The sequence below is a fragment of the Symphalangus syndactylus genome, chromosome 8 (assembly GCF_028878055.3).
Source record: "Symphalangus syndactylus isolate Jambi chromosome 8, NHGRI_mSymSyn1-v2.1_pri, whole genome shotgun sequence".
NCBI classification, from domain to species: Eukaryota; Metazoa; Chordata; class Mammalia; order Primates; family Hylobatidae; genus Symphalangus; species Symphalangus syndactylus.
The window spans coordinates 133,537,217-133,564,782 of record NC_072430.2 but is presented as its reverse complement, the minus strand read 5'-3'; the positions used below and the strand labels follow the sequence as shown (position 1 = coordinate 133,564,782).

The following is a 27,566-nucleotide window of genomic DNA, read 5'->3' as shown; positions in this document are numbered from 1 at the left end:
GAGCCCTCCAGAATCCCACCAATGCTAGCACCCTGATCCCCAAATTTTAGCTTCCAGAACTGTGGGAAACTAATTTCTGTTCTTTTGTTTGGTTGGTTGGTTGGTTGGTTTTGTTTTGTTTTTGAGACAGAGTCTTGCTCTGTCGCCCAGGCTGGAGTGCAGTGGCACGATCTCAGCTTACTGCAACCTCTGCCTCGTAGGTTCAAGCTATTCTCCTGCCTCAGCCTCCTGAGTAGCTGGGATTACAGGTGCATGCCCCAATGCCTGGCTAATTTTTGTATTTTTAGAAGAGACGAGGTTAGACCATGTTGGTTAGGCTGGTCTCATACTCCTGATCTCAAGTGATCCACCCGCCTCAGCCTCCCAAAGTGCTGACATTACAGGCATAAGCCACCTCACCCAGCCCTGTTCTTTATAAGCCACCCAGTCTATGATAGTTTGTTGTCACATCCTGAACTAAGACATTCACTGTAAGCATTTTTTGAATGAATTTTTGAAAGAATGGATGTTTGAATGTTTAAATAAATATTTATTTTGAAATCAACCTGTGTTACCATGAAATTTTTCAATAAATAAATAGACCTGAAACTTGCTTTAAAAATAAATTTAATAATGATGTATTTGTATGTCTTGTCTCAGAAGATGGCAATGGCCTAAGTAAATGTGGTTCTTATTTGATTTGCCATAGTTTTGTGTTGTTTTTGATTATTTGGGTTCTATGCACAGGTTTCTCAAACTCCACAACTAGAATATAATTTTCTTATTTTTGTCCATGATGCACTAAACATACATCCATGAATGTTGTAGGTCTATGTTGTACATTTGCCAACCGATTGACTGATACTATCTATGACTGGTGGGAATATTTAACATTCATTTACTCAACACTTATTTATTGAGTGTTTACTATATTCCAGGTACTATTTTAGGGAACGTAGAATATCGGTGAACAATTCAGACAAAAATTTCTGCGTTTAGGGAGTTTAAACTTTATTTGAGGATAGCAGGCAATAAATAAAACATTGAGTATGTGACTGGACAACAAGGGTGATGGCAAAAAATAAAATACGAGCCCGTGGTTATGAGGAAGCAAGCCACCTAGATACTGGAAGAACACTGCAGAGAAGCAGCATGTGCAAAGGCATTGAGGTGGGAGACTCTCTGGCAGGCAGAATCTTGAGTAAACCAAGGAGGCCAGTGTGACTGAAGTCGAATAAGGGGCAAGGTAGTAGCAGCTGAGGTCAGCAAAATCCTAGGGGATGAAGTCAGGTCTTCTTGGTCAGCGCAAATAGATTGAGCTTCATTCTAAGTGAGCTGGAAAGACTTTGGAAGATGCTGAATAGACCAGTGACATAATCTATCATGTTTTATCAGGATCACTCTGACTGGCAGGTCTATGGTACACTGTAGGAGGGAAAGGGGCTGCCAGGAGAATCTGTTGAGATTCTTATTGCAGTGGTCCAAGGGGGATATACTGGTAGCTTGGATGTGGGTGGTATCAGTAGAGGAGGTGAGAAGTGTGAGCAATCAGGTGAAATTTAGAGTATGTACTGCTTGAGAGGCCTTCTAGACATTGGGATGGTGATGCTGAATGGCTGTTGGATATACAAATCTGGAGTTCAAGAGGAAAGTACAGTATCGAGGTCTAAGTTTTAGAGTCAGCATGTAAAGATGGTATTTGGGCTTGGGTAATGCTATCAAAGAAATGCAAAGAGAATACCAAAGGAGTCCTATTTAATCTCCCAGTGTTGTATTCTCCCTGAGGTGCCACAATGATGACATATGCATTGTCCTAGCTGGATAAAAATAAAGATGCTGTGCATATCCTCATAAGCAATTAGGAAGCATTAATGTTGATTGTCACAAGGAATTAAAGAGGAGAAGGTAATGGTAGTGACTGGCTTGAAGGTCATGCCACATGCTCCCATGGACCAGGTTTGGCCTGCATGCCATGAGTTATGGCTGGTACTTACCAATTGTGAGCCCTTGCAACATATAACTTAAATTCTGTGTGCCTCAGTTTCCTCAAAAGTAAATGGAGAAAATACCCAATTGGCAGTATTCTTCTAAGTATTAAACATAACCTGGGGTACACACAGAATATCTTTTCTCATTTTCTTTGTCCAAAACAAATCTATAATTTTTTTGGCAAGTCAGAGTTCCTAACCCTGGTGAGAGACTCATTGTCCCTGGCTCCCTTGCAGCTAGGAGTAGCTATGCCATCTGTTTCAGCCAATGAGAAAAAAAAAAAATAGGCATCTACTAGAGGCTTAAGGAAAGCTCTTTTTGTTTTTCCTGATAATAGAGAAAATAGGGCTGGGATTCCCTCTTTCTTCTCTCTCCTTTTCCTCCTCACAAGAACATGGAAATTGTGTTTCAAACTAGAGGAGTTCCGTTGTTACCATGAGATGAGGATAAAAGCCAATACAAAAATGTTTTGAGAGGAAAGATGAAAAGATCCTGGGTTCCTGATGCTAGATTTTTGCATACCTCTTGCTTTCTTATTTTGTTAAGTAAACTAGACTTCTGTTTGTTTAAGCTACCATAATTTGGGTTTTCTATTTTTTTTGCAATGAAATATATTCCAAATTGTATAAATACAATTTATCAGCTATCTGAGGATGCTTGGCCTATAGTGAAGTGCTCAATAATTCATTAATTTATATTTTTTACTTGGACATGTGTCTCAAATCAAATTAATTATAGTTTTTATCATACATGATAATCATTGGTCCATGTACCTACCTCTTTTATTTTGGTTAATTAATGTTAAAAATTATTCAGTAACATGGAACTTCTTTACTCTTTGTATTCCTTCTTCATGGGACACGTAATTTCTTTGAGGTTCAAATCAATTCAAGTAGCAAGATCATTGTTCCTTTGATTGGTCAAAGTTTTGATGGCATCAGTGAGGACTTATTTTTAGTTGCAAATTACTACTACTAGAACTGGCTTAGTAAAATCAGGGTTGTGTCTTATCAGCTCCCGCCTATGACAGTGCTAGGGGAGTTAGCAGTGGTTGCTGGGGCTATATATGTATTTTGATTTAAAGGATGCAGTTGAAAAAAAGCAAAGTGTGCTCCCACTTACAAATTATACAGCTAGGTTATGAGTGCCTGGACAACATGTTTAAAAGGAGAAGTACTGCTTGGCTTTCCAGGATTAAGTCTTATCTGTGTGGTCTCAGATTCGACGTGACCTCCGTCATCTAGTCAGTTCATCTAAGCTGCAGAAACAAATCCAGTGTAGGAATGAGGGAAGGCTTAGAACTAAGCCTTTCAGTATTTTAAAAATATTTTTAAAATTATTATTGAATAGTCCTGGGAGTTGGTAGTTTAAGGATTTCACGTTAATTTTGAAAGATTATTTTTAGAATCATAATGAATTTAACTGTGGTCTTTCTTTTAAAAAAATATTATTGTGTTCTAGATGATGTATTCATCTGAAGAGTATAAGAAGCTCCTTATTTCTTTGTTTAGCATCACTCATTAGCACAGAAATGAAAATGTCATATAATTCAATGTTTTGATAAGGAATCTCTGTTTCACTTTAATTAACTTTTTGAGAAGCTTATGCACATCAACTGTAATATGTTACCTACATTTATATAAAACATATTTCCTGTTTCTAAATTCCTTCTTCTTTAAACACAAAATTTAGTTGTGAAAACTCCAAATCTTTATCAGCATTCACAATAAACAGATGTAATCCTGTACTTACAATAATATTGTTTTTAAGTGTGTCTTCCAGAATTTTCTACTTAAAATGAGGGAAAAAAAAGCAAGGAAAAAACTTAAGGAATTCCCAGAAATTGCAACAGGGTCTGCTTCTGTGCTGATGAATGGCTCCTTGAGGAAAATCAGCTCTCTTATTAATATAACATCTGGCTTGCATCTTGCATAAATAAAAACATAAGAGTGAGACGGAAGTAACGGAAGAGGGAAGTGGGAGGATGGGACGTGGGTTTTCCGGCATAATAATTTTTAACAGCCAAGAAATCTAATTAGAAGAAATGTCACTTAATGAGGCTCTGGTCAAGGTAATTCCATAGAAGAAGGCAAAGCCTCATGGGACCACAACAAAAACATTGAATCTGTTAGATAATTTAAAAAATAGGTAAACAGTATGCATTGCTGAAGGACCTCATCCAATCAAAACCGTGATTATCAGTGGCTTCTCTGGGGACCATTTATGACCTTAACCACAGAAATTCCATTCCTTGGTTAATATGTTTTGAGAAGGCCTGTACTGTTCTCATCTGCATGATCAGATTTCTGTCATTTCCTTTGTGCATTGTCCGCCTGGAAGACAAGAGCATGCCTAATTAACAATAGAAACAGAAGCCAATTCTCATGCTGTTACACAGATGAGTGGAATGGTTCCTCCTCTATACGAAACATCATTTCTAACAATTCTGTTGGAGGTCAACTTGATATTAAAGGTGAATGTCATTGATTCTACAACTCAATCTTGTTTTTTGTTTTTCCAGATATAGAAACAGAAGCAATGACTGAAGGCTTTAGCTGATGTTTTGTTGTTGTTTTTTTAAGAACCAGTTGTCTACTTTGAGCTTAACAGGGTATACCTGATGTTATCTTTTATGTATCTGTTCTCCACATAATCTCCACATAAACCAGTTCCTGTGCTGCTTGGTGAAATTTCCAAGATTCTAGAGACACCAATCAGCCACCTAGTAGAGTCACACAAACTAGTTTAAGCCAGAAGAATAGACATGTAAAAGGAAATATTGGAAAAATGGGATTCTTATTAAAATAAAAATACAATCTACTATGAAATATATTTATTTAAGTAGGTTTGTAGGTTTCCTAAATCTAGATTCCTCTCTGTTTATACTGATAACATTTTTTTCTTTGCCCTTCTCCTGTTGAATATTTTTAATTATGACTCAATAAGACCTGGGTTACATTAAAACCAATTAACATTTTCAATGATATTTTGGCAATAAGTATGACATTTTTCCAATTAAAAGTACCAGTTAAGTTAATATGCCTTTAAAAATGCATAACTTTTAACCTACCATCTCTAAGAATTTATCCTAGTTGAATAAGTATGCAGGAACACATGTAGAAGAGTGTTTAAGCTGGCAGTTTTGAAAACAACCAAATACTTTCCTAAGAAAGAATGGGCAGCATAAACAGGCCATTGAGTCTAATTTGGCCAATACGAAGGAGATGCAGAGATGTCTGGCAACTCCAGTCTTTAATAGGCTCCTTGCTCATGTGACTCAGGCACTCCCAAAAAAAGTATTGTACCGTGGCCAGCCGCTGTGGCTCACGCCTGTAATCCCAGCACTTTGGGAGGCCGAGGCGGGCAGATCATGAGGTCAAGAGATGGAGACCATTCTGGCCAACATGGCGAAACCCTGTCTCTACTAAAAATACAAAAATTAGCTGGGCATAGTGGCGTGTCCCTGTAGTCCCAGCTACTCGGGAGGCTGAGGCAGGAGAATCACTTGAACCCGGAAGGTGGAGATGGCAGTGAGCAGAGATCGCGCCATTGCACTCCAGCCTGGGCAACAGAGCGAGACTCCATCTCAAAATAAATAAATAAATAAATAAAAGAAAGAAAAAAAAGTATTGTACCGTAAGGTATAGTTTAAGACATGCTCTAGAAAGGAATGTTTAAAGGACATTAGCAGGCATAAAGAGAAATCTTGGTAATGTATTTATCTTGGTAATGTAGTTCCACATCGTAATTAAGGCACTCCCTGAGTTAATTATATCCCACTTTGCAGATACTTACATGGATGATCCACTCAACTCTGGATTCCCAATTCTTGACTCCCTTAGCTCCACTGGCCTCTCCCTTCTCTATCCCTTAGACACCCATTCAAATTGTTGTGTCCTGGAAATTATGTCATCATTCAATCTCTACATCTGCCATTCTCCTTCTATCACTTCCTATGCAGCTTACTTACTCTACAGCTCCTACTTCAGAAATTTCCAGACATCATGGAGTACGGCTCACCACCACCTCACTGGCCTTCTTTCTCAGGCGGTGAAAAAAATCTATTGTGAATTCTCCTAGCTTTCTAGTCTTTTCCTCTTTAACTTGGAAAAACAGAAGCCCCGGTCACTCAGCTTGAGATCTGAATGTAAAGATCTGCCCCTGTTATCTAGTCTGAAGTTTTGCTTTTTCATTTTTATCATAGATATGACAAAATTTATATGAAATACCCTTTCTGTAAAATGAGATTTCTTCCCTTATCTGGAATATCTGTAAAATGAGATTGGTGGGGTGGGAGGGGGGCTATAGATGTATTTTGGAGTTAACTGGTTTGTACATATCATTAAACATATTTTTCCCATGTAAATATGATTCTAAAAAACAACTCTGAATACAGTCTGAAACACACACACACAAGCAAATAAGTGATTATGGTAATGCTGTTAGGAACCGTAATATTCAATACAAAAGAGACATATTACAAGACAAAAAAAGTGAAGCAAAAACCAGTTAACCCCAAATTTGAATTGAAAATAACAGTATAAACTCACGATATATTTTCTAGCTCTTGTATTTTCATTTTTTCTTAGCTCTGTCTCTGGAAAAAAACATGAAAATAATGATCCATCTGTAGCAATGAGCACCCTGAAGAACCCAGATTGTGATTGCTAAATATCGTTTCTTGCCACAAAAAGCCAGCATGTCTTGCAGAAGTGGCTGATTCCAGGTATGGGATGAGAAAAGGACAAGATAGTTCAGGAATATTTCTTCATGCCAGATGCAAAGGACTTTGTTAAAGACTCTGGGTTGTGTCAGGAGTAGTTGGGAGTCAATCTGAAAGAGTTCTCCCAGGCAAAATAGGGGCAATCAGACATCATCAATAAAGATAACTATAGTAGCTTGAAATGCAGTACCTATGCTAAAATGTACATGAATTTGTAAAAATATTTTAAAAATAAAACAAAATGCCTTCTAGACAACCCCTGGAGGAAGTGAGAAGTCATACTTAAGAGAGAAACTAGTAAGTAAATAGAAAGAATCAAGCATTTATTTTCTTTCTATATTAACTTTTCACAGGGTAATCATTACGAGAAAAAGTATTTATTATTTTAAAAAATTCACTATCGATATTAGATTTCAATAACAAAAAGATAATTTAAAAATCCCTAAATATCTTGAAGTTTTAAAAATTCAGTGAGTAAATGCAGAAGTAATAAGGAATTAGAATATAACCATTTTGTTCCCCCAATGCAATAATGGATGCAGATAATGATTATGAGTGACTGCCAAAACTGTTAGGTGGAAAGTGGGTAGAAATCTTGATGATGGATGAATAATGCTGACAATACCTGAACAATCAATCTTCATGTTAAAAATAAACAAAGGGTGTGGTTTAGTGAGACCTAAAAAAATTATCTGAATTGCTCAAGCACAGTATCTCACAACAATTTAGAGGAAATTAAGGGTTGAAGGAACATTTCTTAAAACCACATGCATCCTAATAGTAAAATCTAGAATATGGAAATTCTGAGACAAAAAAAATTTTCTTCAAAAAAAAATGGCAAGCAGGAAAATGCAGGGGGAAATAATAGATTTGAAGAGACTTATGAGGCCTATCAATCAAATGCCATGAATGAAATTTTTTGGATCACCAGAGATGGATAAAATAGGGCTGCTCACACAGTAGATAAAGTTTAATTTTATTTGAATGAGTGCATTATAAACTATAGGACAGTTTTGACTTGTGCTGTGCAAATACATGCTGTCTTTAGCTTGTGGAAATGATGGTGGAAGCATAAAGCCATTCTCAATCCCATTTGTCCTGTCACTACTAATTTCATTTCCGAGAGTGATGCCTTAACATTCTTAGCTCTGAAGTCAGCAAAAATTACGCTCTGTGTGATTAAAAGACAATGATAGCTATGCTTCCCCTGGTCTTGGGGCCACCTTGTCTGGGGTATAAGTGTAAGACATTCTCATGAACATTTTACCATTACCAACAGACTATATCTTCTCAGGAGAAGAATGGCCATTAGTCTCCCCAGCACGTTACAGGACAATGACAAATTCCAGTACTTTGTAAAATTTAAATAGTCTTGAACTTTTAATTAGATGATACCTATGGTTTTAGACTGAAACAAGACGTGATAGTTTTGATTCTTGGTTGGTATATTCGTTTGCTAGAGTTGCCATAGCAAATACCACAAACCGAGTGGCTTAAACAACAAAAATTTATTTGGCCACAGTTCTGGAGGCTAGAAACAAGATGAAGCTGTCCTCAGTCTCGGTTTCCTCTGGTGCTTCTCTCCTTAGCTTGCAGATGCTTGTCTTGTTATTGTGTCCTCATGTGGTCTTTTCTCTGTGTGCACCCACCCCTGGTGTCTCTCTCTGTGTTTAAGTTTCCTCCTCCTGTAAGGACATTAGTCAGATCTGATTAAGGCCCACACCAGAGACCTCATTTTAACTTAATTACTTCTTTAAAGATCTTTCCTCAATTAGTCATATTCTGAGGTACTGGAGGTTAAAACTTCAACATAATGAATTTTGGGAAAACATAATCCAGCCAATAGCAGTTGGATTGCACATTTTTCGAGTCATGTAAAAGATATTGAAATAAACTATCTTTTTGACAGAATATTAGCAATTCCACTGAAGTTTAGTTGGTAAAACTCTTTCTATGTATTTATTTAGGTGTTCCTATTAATATTCAGGTATCTATTTTCTCACCTTTTCTTCTGTAGATTTACTATCTTAAAAAGCTTGTTAGTTTCAAATCTACAGTCATGCTAAATTCTTTCTTCATTCCAGTCCACCATTTTGTTAATACCTGATGATTTATTTTCATTGCACAATTCGTGGCTTATATCTCTTTCCATAATGAAAATAACACAGTGGATTTCACTTTCATTTAAGATGGAATGACCATCACTTCCATTATAACAGTGAGGAAACACTGGATAAACTAAAACTCATATGAGTTTTTTATATATACACTAAAGTAAAACATATGAATTTTATATATATATACTAAACTAAAACTCATATGAGTTTTATATATGTATACTAAACTAAAACTCAAGAGTTTTATATATATATATACTAAACTAAAACTCATATGAGTTTTATATATGTATACTAAACTAAAACTCAAGAGTTTTATATATATATATACTAAACTAAAACTCACATGAGTTTTTATATATATATACTCATTTTATATATATATATATATGTTTGATATATTTGAGTGGCTTTTAAATATATGGCTTTTATATATATTTTAAGCCACACAGTGTGATGGATGCATAGAAGTCTAAGTGAACTAAATTCCAGGCAGGGATAAGGCCTTCATAGGTGGGTAAAGAACAGCAGCCACTTTCATACAGGGCACCTTTTTCTAGTCTTTGCCTTGGCAGAGGCTGTTCAGTCCGCCCCCCTTAAGCAGACAGATTTTGGTGGGAAAAGAGAAATGAGCCAAAATTTGATGGAGAGAATGATCTGACATGACAAAAAGAAGTCTGGGGAAGCATAAATGCAAAAAGGAATCCCTCATTCTGAAAATCTTCATGTCCTGGGAATCTCAGTGATTGAATAGTAGTGGGGAAATAGCAAGAGAGCAGCAGGAGATCTTGCATTACAAACAAGACTAAAGTTTGGTCTGGAAGTAAATTAAAACTAACCCAACCTTCTTCCCACTCAAATTCTGATAAGATTAAATAAATGGGGTCCTCAGAGGGCAATAAGGGCAACTTAGAAGTAGGGCTGTAAGGCAGAGAGAGATTTTATATAATCGTGTTGGAAACCAGATAGAAACTGAAACTAATTAAAGTTGTGGCCCATGAGGGTATCTTAGTGATCAGCCTTCACCCAAGTTGTGTGGAGAAGAAAAGTGTGTGTTCTTTCTGGGAAAAACAAAATGGAAGAAAACAAAATACATATGTATACATATTATCTACTTCAGTTTCTACCATTCCTTTATAAAAAATGCACAATATAATTTTTTAAAATATGAGATTTACAACTAAACAAAAAAATATGAGCCATAATCAAGAGAAAAGGCAATCAATTAAGGCAGACTAATAGATAACCTTGATTTTACACTAAGCAGATAAGGAATTTAAAAATAATTGTTATGAAGAATTTAAAACATTTAGTGGCAAGATGGATAAAATGCATAAATACAGAATTTCAGCAGAGAAACTAGCAGTGAACTAAATGAAAATTCTAGAACTGAAAATTCTAGAAAATTCTAGAATTCTACAATATATGAAACAAAGAATTCATTGGATTGGTTTAATGTAACTCTGGACACCAGAAGATAGAACCAGGAACTCAAGAAATAGGTCAATAGCATATCGGTTTAAATATAAAGACAACTAGACACATCAAAATAAAACTTGTGAAAAAAGAAGAAACCTATGCAAAAATCCCCAAACAATAAAGTCATTAAATCAGTTAGAATAAGAATGGACATCATATTCAGATGAACAACAGTAAGAATGACATTTGATTTCTCAACAGAAACAATTAGCCAGAAGACAGTACAAAAGAAACAAAACAAAAACATTAACCCATAGTTCAGTGTCTTGCAAAAGTATTCATCAAGAATGAAGGTAAAATAGAAACTGTTTTAGATTAGCAAAAATTAAGAGAATTTCTTGTCAGCTGATCTGCATTAGAATAGAAACTCTTTTAGATTAGCAAAAATTAAGAGAATTTCTTGTCAGCTGCTCTGCATTGGAAGAAATGCTCATGAAAGATGATCAGAATAGCACCATAGGAGAACGTGGATCTCCAGGAGAAATGCAGAGCACTGGAAATGGTGAATGGGTTGTAAAGCAGTAAAATTTCGGAACAGACCATCAATTGTCTAAAGGTAAAATAGTAACAAAGTGCTGTGGAGTTTTAAAAAGATATATAAGTATAATATATGATGGTGATAACAGAAGCAATGAAAGGAGCAAAGGAAAAGACATTATTCTAAAGTTTTTATATTTAAGGTGGAATGCATTAACTTAAAATGTATGCTGTAATGTTTATTCTAGAAAACTGTTAAAATGAGCAAAAACAGTAAAGCTAAAAAGCCAAAAATAAAAAGCCAATGAAAAATACATGACTAATCTAACAAAAAGGAGGAAAAGAAGAAAGCAGCACATAATAAGTGTGAAAGATAGTGACCAAATGTAAAATGGTAAATTTAAACTCAACTGTACAGGTAAACACATTAGGTGTAAATGAACTAAGCACTCCAATTACAAGGCAGAGATTTAGGGAGTGGATTAAAATATACCCAACAATATATATGTATATATATTGTGTAACAGAGACATTTTAAATATAAAAACATTTACATCAAACGTAAAATTATAGAAAAAGATATGACATGCAGTCTGTACCAAAATATCTCATGTGCCCCATAAATATATACACCTATTATGTACCCACAAAAATTAAAATAAAAATATTTTTAAAAGATGTAAAATGCAAACACTAATTGTAAGAAATATCCGGAAGCTATTTTAATATCAACCAAAATAGACTCTAAGACAAGTAAAATGATCATAAATAGGTAACTTTTATAATGATAAAAGGGAAATTCACCATGACTATTTAAAAATTCTCACTCTAGATGTACCTAATAACACATATTCATAAAAAATAATAATAATTGACAGAACTAAAGGAGAAATACACAAATCTACAGTCCTACCTGGATTGATTTTATCTTAGTCATTGCTAAGCAAAAAAAGCTCTGGGTGCAGTGGCTCGTGCCTGTAGTCCCAGCACTTTTGGAGGCCAAGGCAGGCAGGTCATCTGAGGTCAGGAGTTTGAGACTAGCCTGGCCAACATGATGAAATCCCATCTCTACTAAAATTTAAAAATTAGCCGGGCATGGTGGTGGGCACCTGTAATCTCAGCCACTTGGGAAGCTGAGACAGAAGAATCATTTGAAGCCAGGAGGCAGAGGTTGTGGTTAGCCGAGATCATGCCACTGCATTCCAGCCTGGGTGACAGAGTAAGACTCTGTCTCAAAAAAAAAAAAAAAAAAGCTGCAAAAATTTGAAGATTTTTAACCAAATTGACCTAATTGACATTAATATAACATTTCATATTCAGATGGAACATTCACCAAAGTAAACATATACTGAATCCTAGAGCATGTCTAAGTAAATTGCCAAGAATTAAAAACTTGCAGATCTGTGTTCTGGGACAAATGAAACTAGATTAGACATCAATAAGAAAAAGATAACTAGAAAATCCCCAACTATTTGGAAATTTAAAAACATAATTCTAAATAATCTTCTTGGGTAAAGAAAAAATCCTAAGAAATGGAAAACATGAGAGGTCAGAAGAGTGGTTGCCTGGAGGGGGAATTTTATGGAAAAAAAAAAAGAAGAAGGAGCAGTGTGGGATGAATCATATCAATTTTCAGTCTTGTTCAACTAAAATGGACCAATATGATTTAAGGGTATTGCTACATACAGGCATAGGCCAGACATAAAAGTCTTAGGAATCTTTGGAGTGTTGCTTTTCTGTCTGGAAACCTCTGTGGCCTGTGGTGCCTTTGCCCAAGTTCATGTCCTGCACCCAGGAAGAATGAGGTACACAGACAAGTGGAGGGTGAGCAAGATGAAGAAGAGCTTAATTACTGAGTGTTAGAACAGCTCAGAGGAGACCTGCACTGGGCAGCTCCTCTCTGTAGGCAAGTCGTCCCATCCAGCGTTCAGCTCTCAGCAGAGAGGGTAGCTCCTCTCTGTAGCTGGTTGTCCCATAGTCTGCAGCTCTCAGCAGAGAGGAGGCCCTGGAGAGAGTAGCTCCTCTCTGCAGCTGGTTGTCCTGATGTCTCCTCTGTTCTGGCTGAATCTGGAGTTTTTATGGTCTTCAGAGTGAAGGAGTGCATGCTGATTGGTCCATGAGCCACCATAGGTAGGCCTGGGAAAAAGTATCATGAGTTCCCCTTCCAGTTGGCAGGACTGGCAGGCTGGCTGCCAGGCTTCAGGCCTTCCCCTGCCTGAAAGTGGGGCTTTGCTGGGGAACTGCTGGCTTCTGCCCAGGAGGCTGTTTTCCTCTCGGCCTTGCCATTCATGGTGCCCAAGTTGTTCATACCAAGTGGCACTTGCAGACCAGTGCCAAGCTGCCATCAGGACCTCCTCGGCTTTCCTCCCATGCTCATTGTGCCCAAAGTCCAAAGAGGGCCGAGGCAGCAGGGGTCTGGTGTGTCAGTCCTGCCCTGATTGTGTGCACACCCAGCCAGGCTGTGATGGCACCCAGGCTCAGCCCAACCTTGCTCCATGACAGGAGTGGGCACTGGTAGCAGGGAGAGATCAGGCAGCAGGAGCAGGCACTTCCGAGCCTGTTGGGGGAAGGGGAGCCTTTCCAGGGCCCCAAGAGCACAGGGACACTCAGTTCTGGAGCCGTGGCAGGGCAGGTGCAGTGGCACTTGGGGAGGGTGGGGTTCCTGCCTGTTCTGTGGAGTGGGAGGCTCAGGAAGTCTCCCCACTGCAGCCAGCATTGTGGCAGCAGCCACTCTAGATGGGCTGCTACTGCCATCAAAAGTATTGATGGAGATGTTCCTGTCTTGGACTAATCCAATAATTTTAAATGAGGCACAGTCAGCCCTTCCTATTTGTATGTTCCACATCTGGGAATTAAACAAGACAATACTCTAACAAAAGACAGACAATATTCTAAAATAATAATAGTGAATAATGCAAAATTTGAAAATCAGTATAATTATATAGCATTGACATTATATTAAGTATTGTCAGTAACTAGAGATGTTTTAAAGTGTATGGGAGGATGTGTGCAGGCTTATGCAAATACTACACCATTTTATACAAGGGATTTGAGCATCCTCAGATTTTGGTATCTGCAGAAGGTCCTAGATCTAATCTCCCACACCCCCAAACCCTCCTCCCTAATAAACAGTGAACACAATGGAAGGCATAATTACATAAACAAATTTTGAGTGGAATTCTTGTTCTATTTGAAGCATATTCCTAGATTACTTTTTCTGTGCTCACTTGGCCCCTTTTAATCAACTTTGCTTCAATATGAATAAGAAAAGAAGTTTCTCTACCTTTCAGAACCACTTTTTCAGTCCTGCAGCTTCCAAAGCAATGTAGACATCTGTGAATTTCCAGATGAAAGCTCAACTAAAGGTGAATTTCACTGATAGCAGGCTGCTACTAGCAACCAACTTCTGCTGAATACAGTATTTAAAACAGTTATTACTCAATGATCCCTCAAACAATGGACTAATTTACTAATGTTCATGCATAGCTGGATGCGCCTCTTTCAACATTTAGTGAAACCAGGTGTTAGGGCTGACTGGAAGAGAAGACACAGTTTTAAGGTAAAGAGGTCACTGAGGAATTATAGGTTGGAGCATTAGACTTAAGAGTGAGAATAGGGATGTATTTTGAGCAAAAATTATATTTGAAATTAACAGCTAACCAAAATTATGGAGTGCATTGAGTTTTTTTTTAATGTATATTTTGCTTTATTTTTAGAAAAACGTTTAGCAAAGTTAAAAATTTATATTGGCCAGCAGCTGTAAAAAACTTTATTGGTATCCTTTCACTATTTAACGCATGTCATTGGTGATGGTCAGATACTATACATCACTATCAAAACTGTTATGCCTGGCCTATGTCTATTTGTGGCAATACCCCTAAATCACGGTAATTGGGTCCTTGAGGTTTTCCATCACAAGTCTTGCATAGGGAGCCCAATTTCCTTACTTCTACCCACAATTTCCTTTGCGTCATTCTTAGCCCAGATTAGGCTAGATAACTGTCTCAAAGGCATCTTTTGGAAATTTTACAATCCCTCCCTTTTTTTTCTTTATTTTTTTTTTGCCAGGAAATATTTTCTTGGGTCATAGGTAATTTGTTTTATCCTTGTTGCTCTTATTTTTTCACAAATCCAAGCCTATGTTTTAAATTAAGGATCACGTCTACATAGTATGATCAGCTCTATGCTGCACTTTTTAATGTAGAATTAACATTGCTGATATGGAATTCTAGTGATGAAGTTAAAGGAAATGACTAAAAGAAAAGCCTAAAATACTTCTTATCTTGAATTCCAAATAATGGGATCACTTGACAAATCCTATGTAATAAATCCGTGTCCTGATTCTGTGCTCAGTGAATTCCAGGAAGTATAATCCATTATAATGATGAGTGCTAGAGAGGGTATGTGCTGTACTGTGATTTCAGTTTTGCATTGAAAATATCTCCCAGTTTATGTTCCCTGAGGGTATGCTGTTTTCTCTCTCTGAACCCTATGTACCATAGAAAAGCCCATCAGACAGGAGGCAAAGGGAGAAAGTTCACTCCCTTTCTTAGGGATATTGTAAGTGGGACAGAAGTAGGGCATAAAGTTCAGATTATAAAACTACACACTAATTAATGCCTTGTGAGAAGCCATCACATGGCCATGTGCAGCATGGCTTGGAAATATTAATGCAGGGTTAGCAGCAGGAGATGATTGACTATCAGCCTGAGATGGGGCTGCTGACTTTTCCATGGTGTATGCAGGAAAATCCTGGAATTTAAAATGTAGTGATTGCTCAGTGGGAAGGTGCAGAAAGCTAGAGAGATAACAGGCCCCTAGGAAGTGAGGCTCAGGACAAAGAAGGTTCAGTTTGTGGGAATTTGCAAGTGGACAATCAATTGGCCAAGACCACAGAATCTAGCATTGGAGGCCCAAACAAACAAACAAACTAACTTTAAGGCCAGCTCAGAGCAATTACCCCGTAGTGTTTACCATTCAAGAGAGCAAACTAGACTAAGCTACTCCACATCACCCACCAGTAAGGCTCCAGAGAAGGCTGAAGGGAACAGGAATCATTTCTACCTCCCATTCTCCACTACATGTAATGTCAGACCCACCTCCCCCACAGAGCCGACATTATCTGGAAAAGACAGGAAAAGAAGATAGAGACAAATAAGACTGCTTTAGACTGAACAGAATTGGAGAGACCAGTTATGCTAGAAGATTGAGATAGTACCTATTGGCAAGTATGACTGTTTTTATTATTCGGTGAATGGAGACTTGTGATAAAGGTAGGGTAAATTATATGAAATAAACAAAGCTACATTTTCTTTGAAATGCTAAGTGTTTCATGGGTGAATTTGTGACCTGACCATATACAAATAGAAAAAAAAAACAGCTCCCCAAAATGAAAGGCAATTGTTTATACTATTAACACAAGGAGTATTTGGCCTGCACATTAGTAGGGTTTTTCTTAATTTTTTTTCTAGCAAGAGGCAGTACAGCATGTAGCGGCTGACAGTGTGGGCTCTGGAGCCAGTTTCCCCATTTGCAAAATAAAGTTAATAATGGTATCTACCTCATAGAGTGGTTATAAGGATGAGAACAGTTAACACACATAGAATACAAAATAAAATACCTCATAGTCAGCATTCAATAGACATTACTGTCATTTTGAAAAATAAACAAAATAAAAGCTCTAAGAATTTAGGTGAGCATGAAGTCACTACAGAGTGCAATCATCTACCAGAAATTGAAGTTTATGTTGTTATTTTAAAGAAAAAAGCCATGGGAGTGGGAGGGAATCATTCAAGTCCGTTGAAGAGCTAAGTCCTATGGGCAGGGGTCAACAAATGCTCTTTAAGAAAAAGAAAAATACCACAGGTGTCTACATCTTCAACTACTGAAGTACACATTCGTTTCTGGGAGAATGTCCTGCATTATGCTTTTTCCCACACATTTGTCCCCAGGGGCTCAGAAAACATGACAATTCCAGATGTATTTCATCATGTCAATAAGGCTTCAGGAGGCTACACTTTTGAAATGGTAAGTCAGCTAGGATTTGTCCTGGATTGTCCTAGGACTTGGGGGCTACAGTGTAAGTTTCTCTGTCCCTAGATTTTGTGGTTCTCATTGCACCTCATACCTGGAATCTTATCCCTGTAAATAAGCCAGCAGGGCATGTCCACAGGCAACTGCAAGATCATCTTTTTTGACAACTCAAGGCATGCATAAAAAATTAGAAACAGAAATGTAATAAATATATTAAAAATAAGGTTAGGAAGAAAGGAATCTCTGTTGCCTCATGCTTCACCCCCACTATTTTTAGTCCTTCAAATGATATGCTGGAACAACATAATGAATGCTTATTGAATGCATGAATAAAGGAATGGAAAAAAGGCAGTAGCAGCTTAGAAAGCAGAGCTCTCGTGAATCCAATATACCAAGTAGTTCTCATATTTAGCTCAACTTACCTTTGTGAATACATATTGTGGACAATGTTAACAAGATACACAGAGCTCCTACCTTAAAAAATTTTCCATTTGCTCAGCTTTGGTCTTGGCCATTTAAGTGGAGGCTATCCATACTTGCAATGAGCTCTCTTTCTCTGGAATTCAGCAGGTGACCCTCGCATTTACCCTCCTGCCCTGCCACTTCATGAGTCCATCATTCTATCTGTCTGGTCATCTCTGGGTTGTACTCTAACTCTGGATTCACATCTGTTTAATGATCTATTTTGACATATTTATCCAAATTTTTTACCTTAATCCCTTTGCACTCAGCTGCTGGTATTAAATGGACACCTCCATTGAACTAATGGAGGGGGTGTGAAGGAAGTTATCAAAGAAAATTTTGACTGGATAAATTGCAGGACTTAAATTACAACCTGTAATTTAAACTATAAAGGTAAAAAAGCATTTATGGCACTAATGCAGTTTTGGATCCTGACTGAAGAGAGGATTTGGGTAAATATAGAGAATAGTCTTGGTGGTAGGAAGAAATGATGAGAGAGACAGGAGGGAGAGAGAATAACTAATAATCTTATATAAAAATGAATAAAATCTGCCTTTCCTATTGTATTTTAGTCAGTGTTTCGTTTTTCCATACACTAACCATTTCACAACATTAAGCACTTTTATAACTACTTTATAAAAGCATGAACTACTTTATAAGGGAATATACTGAGATTCAGCAAGCTTAAATGATTGTCTAAGATTCCAGGCTATGGCCAACTGACTCTAAGTCTGTTACTCTCTTAGGCAGATAAAATGAGTGAACAACTTATATTCTGGTTCCAACATAATTTGAATATGATTTACATCAATGCAAGGAGGCATAAGAATGTATTTGGAAAGAACAAAACTCCAAGTGTTAGGGAACTTGGTTTTCCCTTCAGACTCTGACTCCACAAAAATGTGATCAGTTTGCTTCTTGCTTTTGAGTATGAGAATTCTAAATGCAGTCTGTGACATGACTGTCCTGGACTCCCTTATCTCCAAACTTTTCCTTATCTTCCTGTTCTAAAAGTTCAAGATTCATTAAATAGGGTGTCCAATAAAAGTCATGTATGGAACAGCCAACATGTAAGACAGGAGAAGGGCTCATCTGCAAGGCTGTGAAAAACTTACCTGTCGTTCTAACATTGTCAAGACGCCAATAAACATCAGAAATCCTTAAATAATAAGAAAACTCATGAGAGATGACCAACTTGTCTGGAATGGTGTCACAAGTCAAAGGAAGGACTTGGTACACAATACAAATCAGATTTCAGAATCTTAGTTGTAACCCCCACCGCTCACTACTATTGAGATGTTAGCCATCAACATAGAAACAGCTGGAATCGATTGATATTTGGACTCTGTTTGGAATTTCTTTGTTTCTAATGTATTTTAAAAGTATTTTTTGAAAGCTCTCTTACTAATTCTGACCACTAAGAATGCTTTCTGTGAATTGTTTCTGTGGAGTGTTTGTATGTGATACACATCTGAGATACAGGATAAAGTATTTGGTATTTTATGCTCTATATTTATCATCTTCTCAATCTGATGTTTTGGAGAAAAGATTGTGTACTAAGGTCATGTGTGTTTGCTGGTGATGTTCAGCTCTTTTAAATTATCAGATTTTTTTTTACCAAATTATAATGATCTATTATTAAGGCCAAACACAATTGGGCTTGCAGCAAGCCTCATCTAGCTGGTTAATCACGAGGACGTGATCTTGATTCATCAACAGATTACAGAGAAGGCACTCATGTATGGTCATGGTAGCCAACATTTTTGGTATTCCTCAATAAATAAAAATTCTCAGTATCTGAGGAGATGCCTATTTAACCAAACTTTATATAGAAGGCTTTCCCTAACACTACATTGTATATGTTTTAAAAAATCTAATGGCTTTTGAGGTTCTAGAGGAAAATGAATCTACTCATATCTTCAACTACAGAAAAGTTCTTTAACTGAGAAGTAATCTTCATTGTTTTTGATGTTGTTATTGAGGAGCAGTGTTGTGTGTACATAAATAGTGTAGTGAGGAAGAGAGACAAAAATCTCTTCAGTCAGTTCAACTATCCAAGTCCTGACAGTGAACGGAAACATGAATCCCAGGCTTTGAATGAATTCTTGTATAAACATGTACTTTGGAGAAGGCTTTCTACTCTTGTTATATAGTCTTTTTCTCATCCATTTAGTAGATAGATACATGTTGGGAACAAGCCGTCTGTAAGGCATTGCAATAAGTACAGGGTGTGAAAAAATATATATAAGGCCTTATCCTGTTTTCAGGAGGTAAAATGACACTAACCCCAGTAAGAAGCAATCATGGAAAGGGCCAAATGAGAATGGGGGAAAAGTCAACAGGATTATAGCACAGCCATGAGTCAGAAGTGTGTAGGAATAAACTTTTTTTTTTTTTTGCTCATAAATCTCAATTCCTTTACGCGCACTTATTCTTGTTCAGCAGTGGAAAACCTTTAGAACATAGTCTCACGTAAAAATTCAATTTCAAGTACCTATTTTTTTCTAGTCTACTTTAGTCTGCTGTTCAACTGCCAGCTCTGTGCGACCTGTGCTGGCATGGTGCAGCTGCCTGTGCTTATGGTAGTCTCTCTGGCTTGATCTGGGACACATCTGATTTTCAGTCTTGATTAGGGCATATTTCCCAAAAGATCAAGGGAGATTCCCTCAGTTGTCTCCCCACAGTCCCTTCATCATCAAGTGGAGGAGCAGCGTGGTGGTCTCACTCTTCTTCACATATTCTTCTAGTCCTCTCTTACAGTCCGTCTTATAGCAACTGTTCCAGTGGTGAGAGAGAAATTATTGTTTGCTGATTTCACGTGGCTGGATGGGTCTTTACCAGATGTGGTGGTTTTCATTCTTACTTGTGAATGGTCTACATAGCAATCCATGCGTGTGTACTTTGTCTGCCAGAATTAAGGTGAAGCTGAGTAGAGAGATGGGATGAATGGGAGACAGAGGGAAACAACTTGTAATATAGGGAGCAGAAAGGGAATTCACCACTGACGTTATACATGATTGTGTTACAATTACAGTTTCTTGGTGTTCAGAGGTTGGATGATCTTATATTCTCATTTGCTTGTGAGAGCCCTGATTCATTCCTTTTGTTCTAATATATTCTTAATAGTGTCACATTTCATTTTTGCAATGTCCTAGATTGAATGACAAATTATGTGAAGACACTAATCAGAGGATAACTTTATGAGGCAAAAGGAGTTTTGCTATAGATCAAGTTTAGCAAATGATTTTCAATTATCTGCCTGTTCTAAACAGAGGATGCCTCTAGAGGGCTGGCTGGAGAAGGATCTGAGGCTCTGTTAGGGCTTAGCAGAGATAATGAGAGCTGTCTTCTATGGGTGTAGTACAGGTAAGGATTCAAATTATTCCAGTTTTTCAACTTAAAGCTGATTTTCCAGGTCATTCATGGAGCATGCACAATTTGTAATTCACAATACTTTGATCCTTTGATGCCAAAAGCCTAGACAGACTGACTGAATATCACCGTCAAGTAGGGATTAATTCAAAAATACCCTAAGCTCAAAATATGCACAGCTAAACTTTTAGTGTCTCTTCATTATATCTGACTATCTATATCTGTCTATTCAGGCATCCATTTATCTTGTATGTATGTACGATCTATCGATCTATCTATCTATCTATCTATCTATCTTTCTATCTATCATCTATTCGTTCATCTATCTATATCATCAGTTACTTTATCTCTTCTGACTAAGGGTGATAGAATTCAGCCAGACATGGGAACCTAGAAATCTGGGGTTATTTTCCACTTCATTCCTTCTCTCACTTTCATGTCAAGATGATCATCATGGCCTCCATAGCTGTATTCCCTCCCATATGTATAAAAAACATATCCTCTGTTATACCCCCACTAAAGAACAGACCCAGTTCAGTTCCTAATTATCTCTCATTTGGACCATTGTCAAAAGCCTTGAAATTCTTCTCTTTACTTACTACAATTATTGCATCCTTCACACAATCTACCACAAGAGTGACCTTTCAGAAACAAAAGTCTTTCTGTCTTATCCCCTGGAGTACCGTTTCTTAGAGCATTGCAAATGCGTACAGCAGTAGTTCTCAAAATGAGGTCCCAGACCAGGAGCATCAGCATCTCTTTAGAAATGCAATTTCTCAGGCCCTACACCAGACCTAGTCTGGATCCATATATTCAGACCCAGAAAATCTGTATTTTAACAAGTTATTCAGATGATTCTCATGCATATTCCAACTTGAGAACTACTTGTCTAGAGGCTAAACTATTCCCTAGACAACTTGACCTGGATTGTTCTTTTCAGTATCTTTGGATGCCATGCAAATTCTCTCTTAATTCTTTATCTCATAACCTTGGGTCACATCTCTTGATACTTGTCTATGTTTTTGTACCTGCTATTTCATATGCTTGGGATGGCCTTTCCTTCTGTGCCATTCTTGACTATCCTTTAAGGTCAACTATAATTGAGCTCTTCTGTAATTGTGAAGATTGCTCCACTTGCTTCCCTCAACCAGCTCCTTCAAGTTCAGTGGAGTTAATTTCTCCCTCCCCTGTGCTTCTAGAATTCCTTGCATGCACTTATTTTACTGGCATTCATCGTGTATTGCTAGTTTTATATATGTCTGCCCCTTCTGCTGGAATATGACCTTCTAAAAATGCAGTGATGCTGTCTTAGTAAATGCATGAATTGATGAGTCAAGGAACCAGGCACATTCACTATTAACTCCAAAAGTGGCTCTGATAATGCCATTATAGCCATTGAAAGAGGTTCTCAGAGAAGGGGGAGAACAATGATTCTCATATTCCTCAATTCATTATTGTCATGGGGCATTATGCATTATTTTAAAAGGCTGCATATTTAGGTACTATTAGACAATACTATTTTAAGTGCAGATAAATAGGCTGTTATGAAGCAGGTTGTCAAATGTGCTACTGTGAAATTTTCTCAGAACTTTGATCTCAGAAACATTCTCCTTGTGGAACACTTTAGAAGCCTCATATTTGGGAGCAACATACTCTGTGAAGTGCTGCTCCAAACGATGGGTTTGTGCGTGAACATTGTGCTTGTCTCTCTAAAATCCCTTCCCATCCTTGTTTTACAGCAGGCCTATTGTAGGGTGGGTGCTGGAGAGGGGAGGATTGATCTGACTTTGTCACTGACAATAGCTTAACCAGCAGCAGAAGAAGCTACGTCCAGTACCATTACTCATGTATACCTGTTCTGCCAAAATTTTGGCCATTCTGTTATTTAATGATTTTGTTTTTAAGTTGCACAGATGATGACATATATTAGTGCTGGAAGGAAAGGTGGCAAGTGTGAAAGAATCAAACAAAATGGGTGGAATGGAAGGTGGTATGATGTGAGGCTGGAGTGCTGTGGGAGCCAGAGCTTGTGATTTTCCACAAGAAAAATCAGAGACCCTGGAAGGTGAATTGGATTGAGGATCAAGAAGAAGACACTAGAGTGTTTCAAGCACTTTTTAAGAAGCAACTTTATAGAAATCAACTTTATAGGCATAGTATTTACATAGTACATATTCACCCATTTCAAGCAGCTGCTATGTGGAGACATTATTTCCCTCTATCCTTTGCCATTCTTAATTTTAGTAACAAATTTAAATCTGGGCCAGGCACAGTAGCACATGCCTGTAATCCCAGCACTTTAGAAGACCAAGGCTGGAGGATCTCTTGAAGCAAGGAGTTCTAAGTCATCCTGAGCAAGACCATGTCTCTACTAAAAAAAAAAAAAAAAAAAAAAATATCTAATTTTAACCTGCATTCCTTGAATTAGAAGACATCATTTTTTCTATTCTTATCTTGAGCAGTCATTTATATTTATTTTTCTGAAATATCTGCTTTGCTCAATTTTCTGTTGGAGGCATATGTGTACATACACATGCAATTACACATTTGTGGGATTGATTCCTGTATTATATAAATATATGTACTTTTTATGTGTGTTAGAAAGAGTTCTTGCATGCACTTTCTTTTTTAATTTTGATTTCCCCCCACAACTTTAAACATTTTTTATATAAATGAAATAAGCTTTTCCTATATGGCTATGGGCTTTGTGTACTTCTTGTACAGTTACTTGTAGTTCAGGGACTACCCAGAATCTGAACCCCCTTCTTATGCTTGATAATTACTGACCGTAAAAGCTCCATTGACAGGCCCAGCTAAGAGTCCACTTCCTAATCTGAAGATCTAAGGACTAGATACTTGCTTTTTCAGTTTCCCTTGCAGCCGGAGTGCGGGTATATGATCTAGATTCTGTCCATTTGAGTCTCCCACCTAGAACTTTGCATTAGAAGCCAGTGAAGTAAACACACAGAATTGCGGGAGCAGCAGCGGCAGCAACATTCTTAGCTTGGGATCACTGGTGGCAATGGTGCTGACGGGGTGAGAGTCCATGGCCAGTGCCTACAGCAAGGTGATGCAAACATTCCTGGCTCAGGGTGATAGCAATTGTAACTTACAGGCTGGTTCTGTGGCATGAATGTGGCGGTGCTTTGTCTGCCTAGTCTTCCTTTGTTCCTGCTCATTTTCCAAGCCTGCTTGTCTAGCTCACCCAATCATTCTCCGTGTTTTCATACACTATTTTATAGCTTTGGATGGCCAGTTTTTTTTTATTGTTATTACTTGAAAATAAGAACTCTAGTTAGTACATTTCTCCACTCAATCTTTTTTTTTTTTTTTTTTTTTTGAGAGGAAGTCTCGCTCTGTCGCCCATGCTGGAGTGCAGTGGCACAGTCTTGGCTCACTGCAAGCTCCGCCTCCTGGATTCACGCCATCCTCCTTCCTCAGCCTCCTGCGTAGCTGGGACCACAGGCACCCGCCACCACACCCGGCTAATTTTTTGTATTTTTAGTAGAGACGGGGTTTCACTGTGTTAGGCAGGATGGTCTCGATCTCCTGACCTTGTGATCTGCCCGCCTCGGCCTCCCAAAGTGCTGGGATTACAGGCGTGAGCCACCACACCTGCCCTCCACTCAATCTTTTAAGATATATATTGATACTTTTCCCCACTATTTTTATGGGTTATTTAGTTATGTTTTATACGTTTAAATCTTAGAATAATTTAGAGTGTATTTGAAAATAAGACATGCGGTAAGAAATTCAGCTGCTGCTAATGTTGCTCCTCTTCCTCCTCTTTCTCCTGCTCATCCTTTAGTCCTAAATAGCTAGACATTGTTCCAGCTTCTCTTATGTAACAATCTATTTCCTCCATTGATTTTTAAATGCAAACTTAAACATGCACAACATCCCAGATGCACTTCTATACTCAATTTTGCTTCATTGATTGTTCTGTGTATTTCTGTAAAACTATCTAAATTTTAATTTCTGCAGTTTTCTAATCCGTTTAATAATAGTTAGTACATAGTAGTAACTATGTACCTCCCTCTCTCTCACTTAGAATTTTTTAGGTAATTCTTACCAGCTTATTTTTCTAGATAAATGTCGATATCATGTTGCTAAATCCCTTATGTATTTAATTTGTTATTTGTATTTAATTACATTCTCTTCATAGATTGAAATAATAAGGATTTGAAGAATTGATATATTTATAATTGTTGTTTTCCTATTTAAGAGAAGGTAATCATTTTCACATTCTTCTATTTAAAAACAAGAAAAACCTTTTAATATTATTCTGTAAAGAAGAACATTCTGTTCTTCTTCTCTTTCTACCCTCCCTTTGTTCTGATTATAACAATGCACTCATGGGTTTTCAAAATTATGTGTGCTGTAACCTATCACTGTCATTCTACTTGATGCCCATATATTCCCCCATTTGGCCAGTGGGAGCTCCTGTGTCCTTTTGACATGACTCCATTTATCTTTGAACGTTGACCCCATTAATCCTTCAGACTGTATTCCTACTGTCGATGGGAACTTCAATCACACACGATTAAATTATAGAGTGGAATAAAATGAAGCTAGCTCCTCCTGTCACCTTACCTTATATAATAGTACACCTCATGCCCCGTGCAAGCCTCCCAACGTTGTTTTATTTTCTTCTGTCTTAATAGCATCAGCATATTGCAAGTTTGACACTATTTCTGCTCTTATTACAATTAAACATCTAAAACAGTCAACAATATTTCTAACTATTCATTTTAAAGATCTATGGGACTTACAGAGCCTCACTTGCCTGGAATTTGCCCCTGATTTAGGGGCAATCTTTATTATCTGCTGACTCTCTGAGAGGTTTCAGCTGGAATCAACTGAAAGCTATAACTTACATTTGCACATGGTAAAGAGAACTGTTTTACAAAAACTGATAGTTGATTATACAGGTTTTGCTCTAAAATGTTGACCTTCCAAAACTCTGAGATGAACATTGTTTTTAATCCATTTAAAAAATTAGCCAAAGTAATATATGCTATGATTTAAAAATCTGTTAATAGAAAAAAACTTTCATTGACAAGCTGCCTCATTCTTTCCCCCCTCCAGTCCTGTCTCCAGAGGAAATTAATTGAATCTGTTTCTAATAATTCAGAAAGTCCCATCTCACATTTAATAATGCGTGTTTATTTATTAATTTTAGATGTTATCTCCTGGGTTCCTGCTTTGATAAAAGATGATTGAGTAAATGTAGCACTTCCTCCTTTTCCCAATTTGGAAATACCACTATTCCCTGGTTCTCTATTTCATAGATTTGTAACATTAAGAAATATACTTGTATTAGTTTCCTAGGGCTGCCATAACAAAGTTCTGCAAATTGGGTGGCTTCAGCAGGAAAAAAATTATTGTCTTAGAGTTCTGAGGACAAGAAGCCCAGAATCAAGGTATCAAGGAGGGTTAGTTCCTTCTGAGGGCTCTACGAGAAAGATCTGCCCCAGGCATCTCTCTCTCTTTGGCTTACAGATGACCATCTACTCACGTCATCTTCCCTCCGTGCATGCATCTGTGTCCTACTTTCCCTCTCTTATAAAGACACGGGTTTGTATTGCCCACCCCATCCCCTGAATGGCCTCATTTTAACCTGATTACCCCTGCAAAGACCCTGTCTCCAAAGAAGGTCATATTCCAAGGTACTGGGGGCTAGGACTCTAGCATATATTTCGGGAGGCGACACAATTCAACCCAGAACAATTATTATATCTTGATATTATATCTTTATTTCCTGTTCCACTAAGATTTTCCCCAGACACTGCACTTTATAAAATGACAACTGTTAACATCCTTAACCTTCTTTTAAATTCTTATAAATCCTCTGTCTGGATTTTACTGTTTTTTTTTTTTGCTGTTGTTGTTGTTGTTGTTGTTGTTTTTTTTTTTTGAGACAAAGTCTCACTCTGGCCCAGGCTGCAGTGCAGTGGTGATTATACAGTGCAGTGGTAATTATAGCTCACTGTAGCCTCAAACTCCTGGGCTCAAGGAATTTCTCCCACCTCAGCGTCCTGAGTAGCTGGGATTATAGGTGTGCATCACCACACCTGGCTAATTTTTTATTTTTTGTAGGTACATGGTTTCACTGTGTTGCCCAGGCTGGTCTCAAACTCGTGGCCTCAAGCAGTCCTCAAACTTCAGCCTCTGAAAGTGCTGGGATTATAGACGTGAACCACTGCGCCTGGCCTGTATTTTACTTTTAAATTGCCAAGGGTGATCAAGTTTATATCCTGTTAAACATCTTTAAACCTTTTATGCTATGTCTATTAGCTTGATGTAAAAACTTGAAATTTCATAAATGGTGTTTTAATTATGATGATCATAATGAGTCACTTGCTATAGAACCAAACAATATATTTTGTTTACATTTCATTTTATTTTCCCTGGATTTTATAATTGATCTTTCATTGTATTTCTTAATGCATTCTGCTATGTTCTACAGGTCTTTCAGTATAACGCCTTTATGAGTGCATTGCCTGGTTAAGAGTCAAGCTGCCTAGGTTAAAATACAGCTGTACCAGAAACTAGCTGTGTGACCGTGGACTACCAATTTCATTTTTCATTTCTTAATTTAATCATTTGCAAAATAAAGGCAACAATTATAATAGTAATTGACTTCATAGAATTAAATGTGTTAATATATAGGTATATATGTAGCTGTTAATATATAATTATATATAAAGCTATATATATATATAAGCTATGTATATAAGCTTATATATGTAGCTAATATATATGTTATATATATATAGCTTATATATATAAGCTTATATATAATTATATATATAACAGCTAATATATATATAAGCTATATATAGCTAATTACATATAATTTTATATGGTATATATGTAGCTGTTATCTATATCTATCTATCTATCTATCTATCTATCTATCTATCTATCTATCT

At 37.2% G+C, this 27,566-nt stretch overlaps 1 long non-coding RNA gene across 1 annotated transcript in view; it reads right to left on the bottom strand.

The window, feature by feature from the left end:
• Positions 1 to 8,180: 8,180 nt before the first annotated feature.
• The window catches only part of LOC134737480 (uncharacterized), a 103,812-nt gene continuing 84,426 nt past the window's right edge, over positions 8,181 to 27,566 (bottom strand). Inside the window, exon 2 of the long non-coding RNA XR_010122444.1 lies at positions 8,181 to 8,376. This is a non-coding gene — a long non-coding RNA (uncharacterized lncRNA). The remainder of the gene's footprint in view (positions 8,377 to 27,566) is intronic.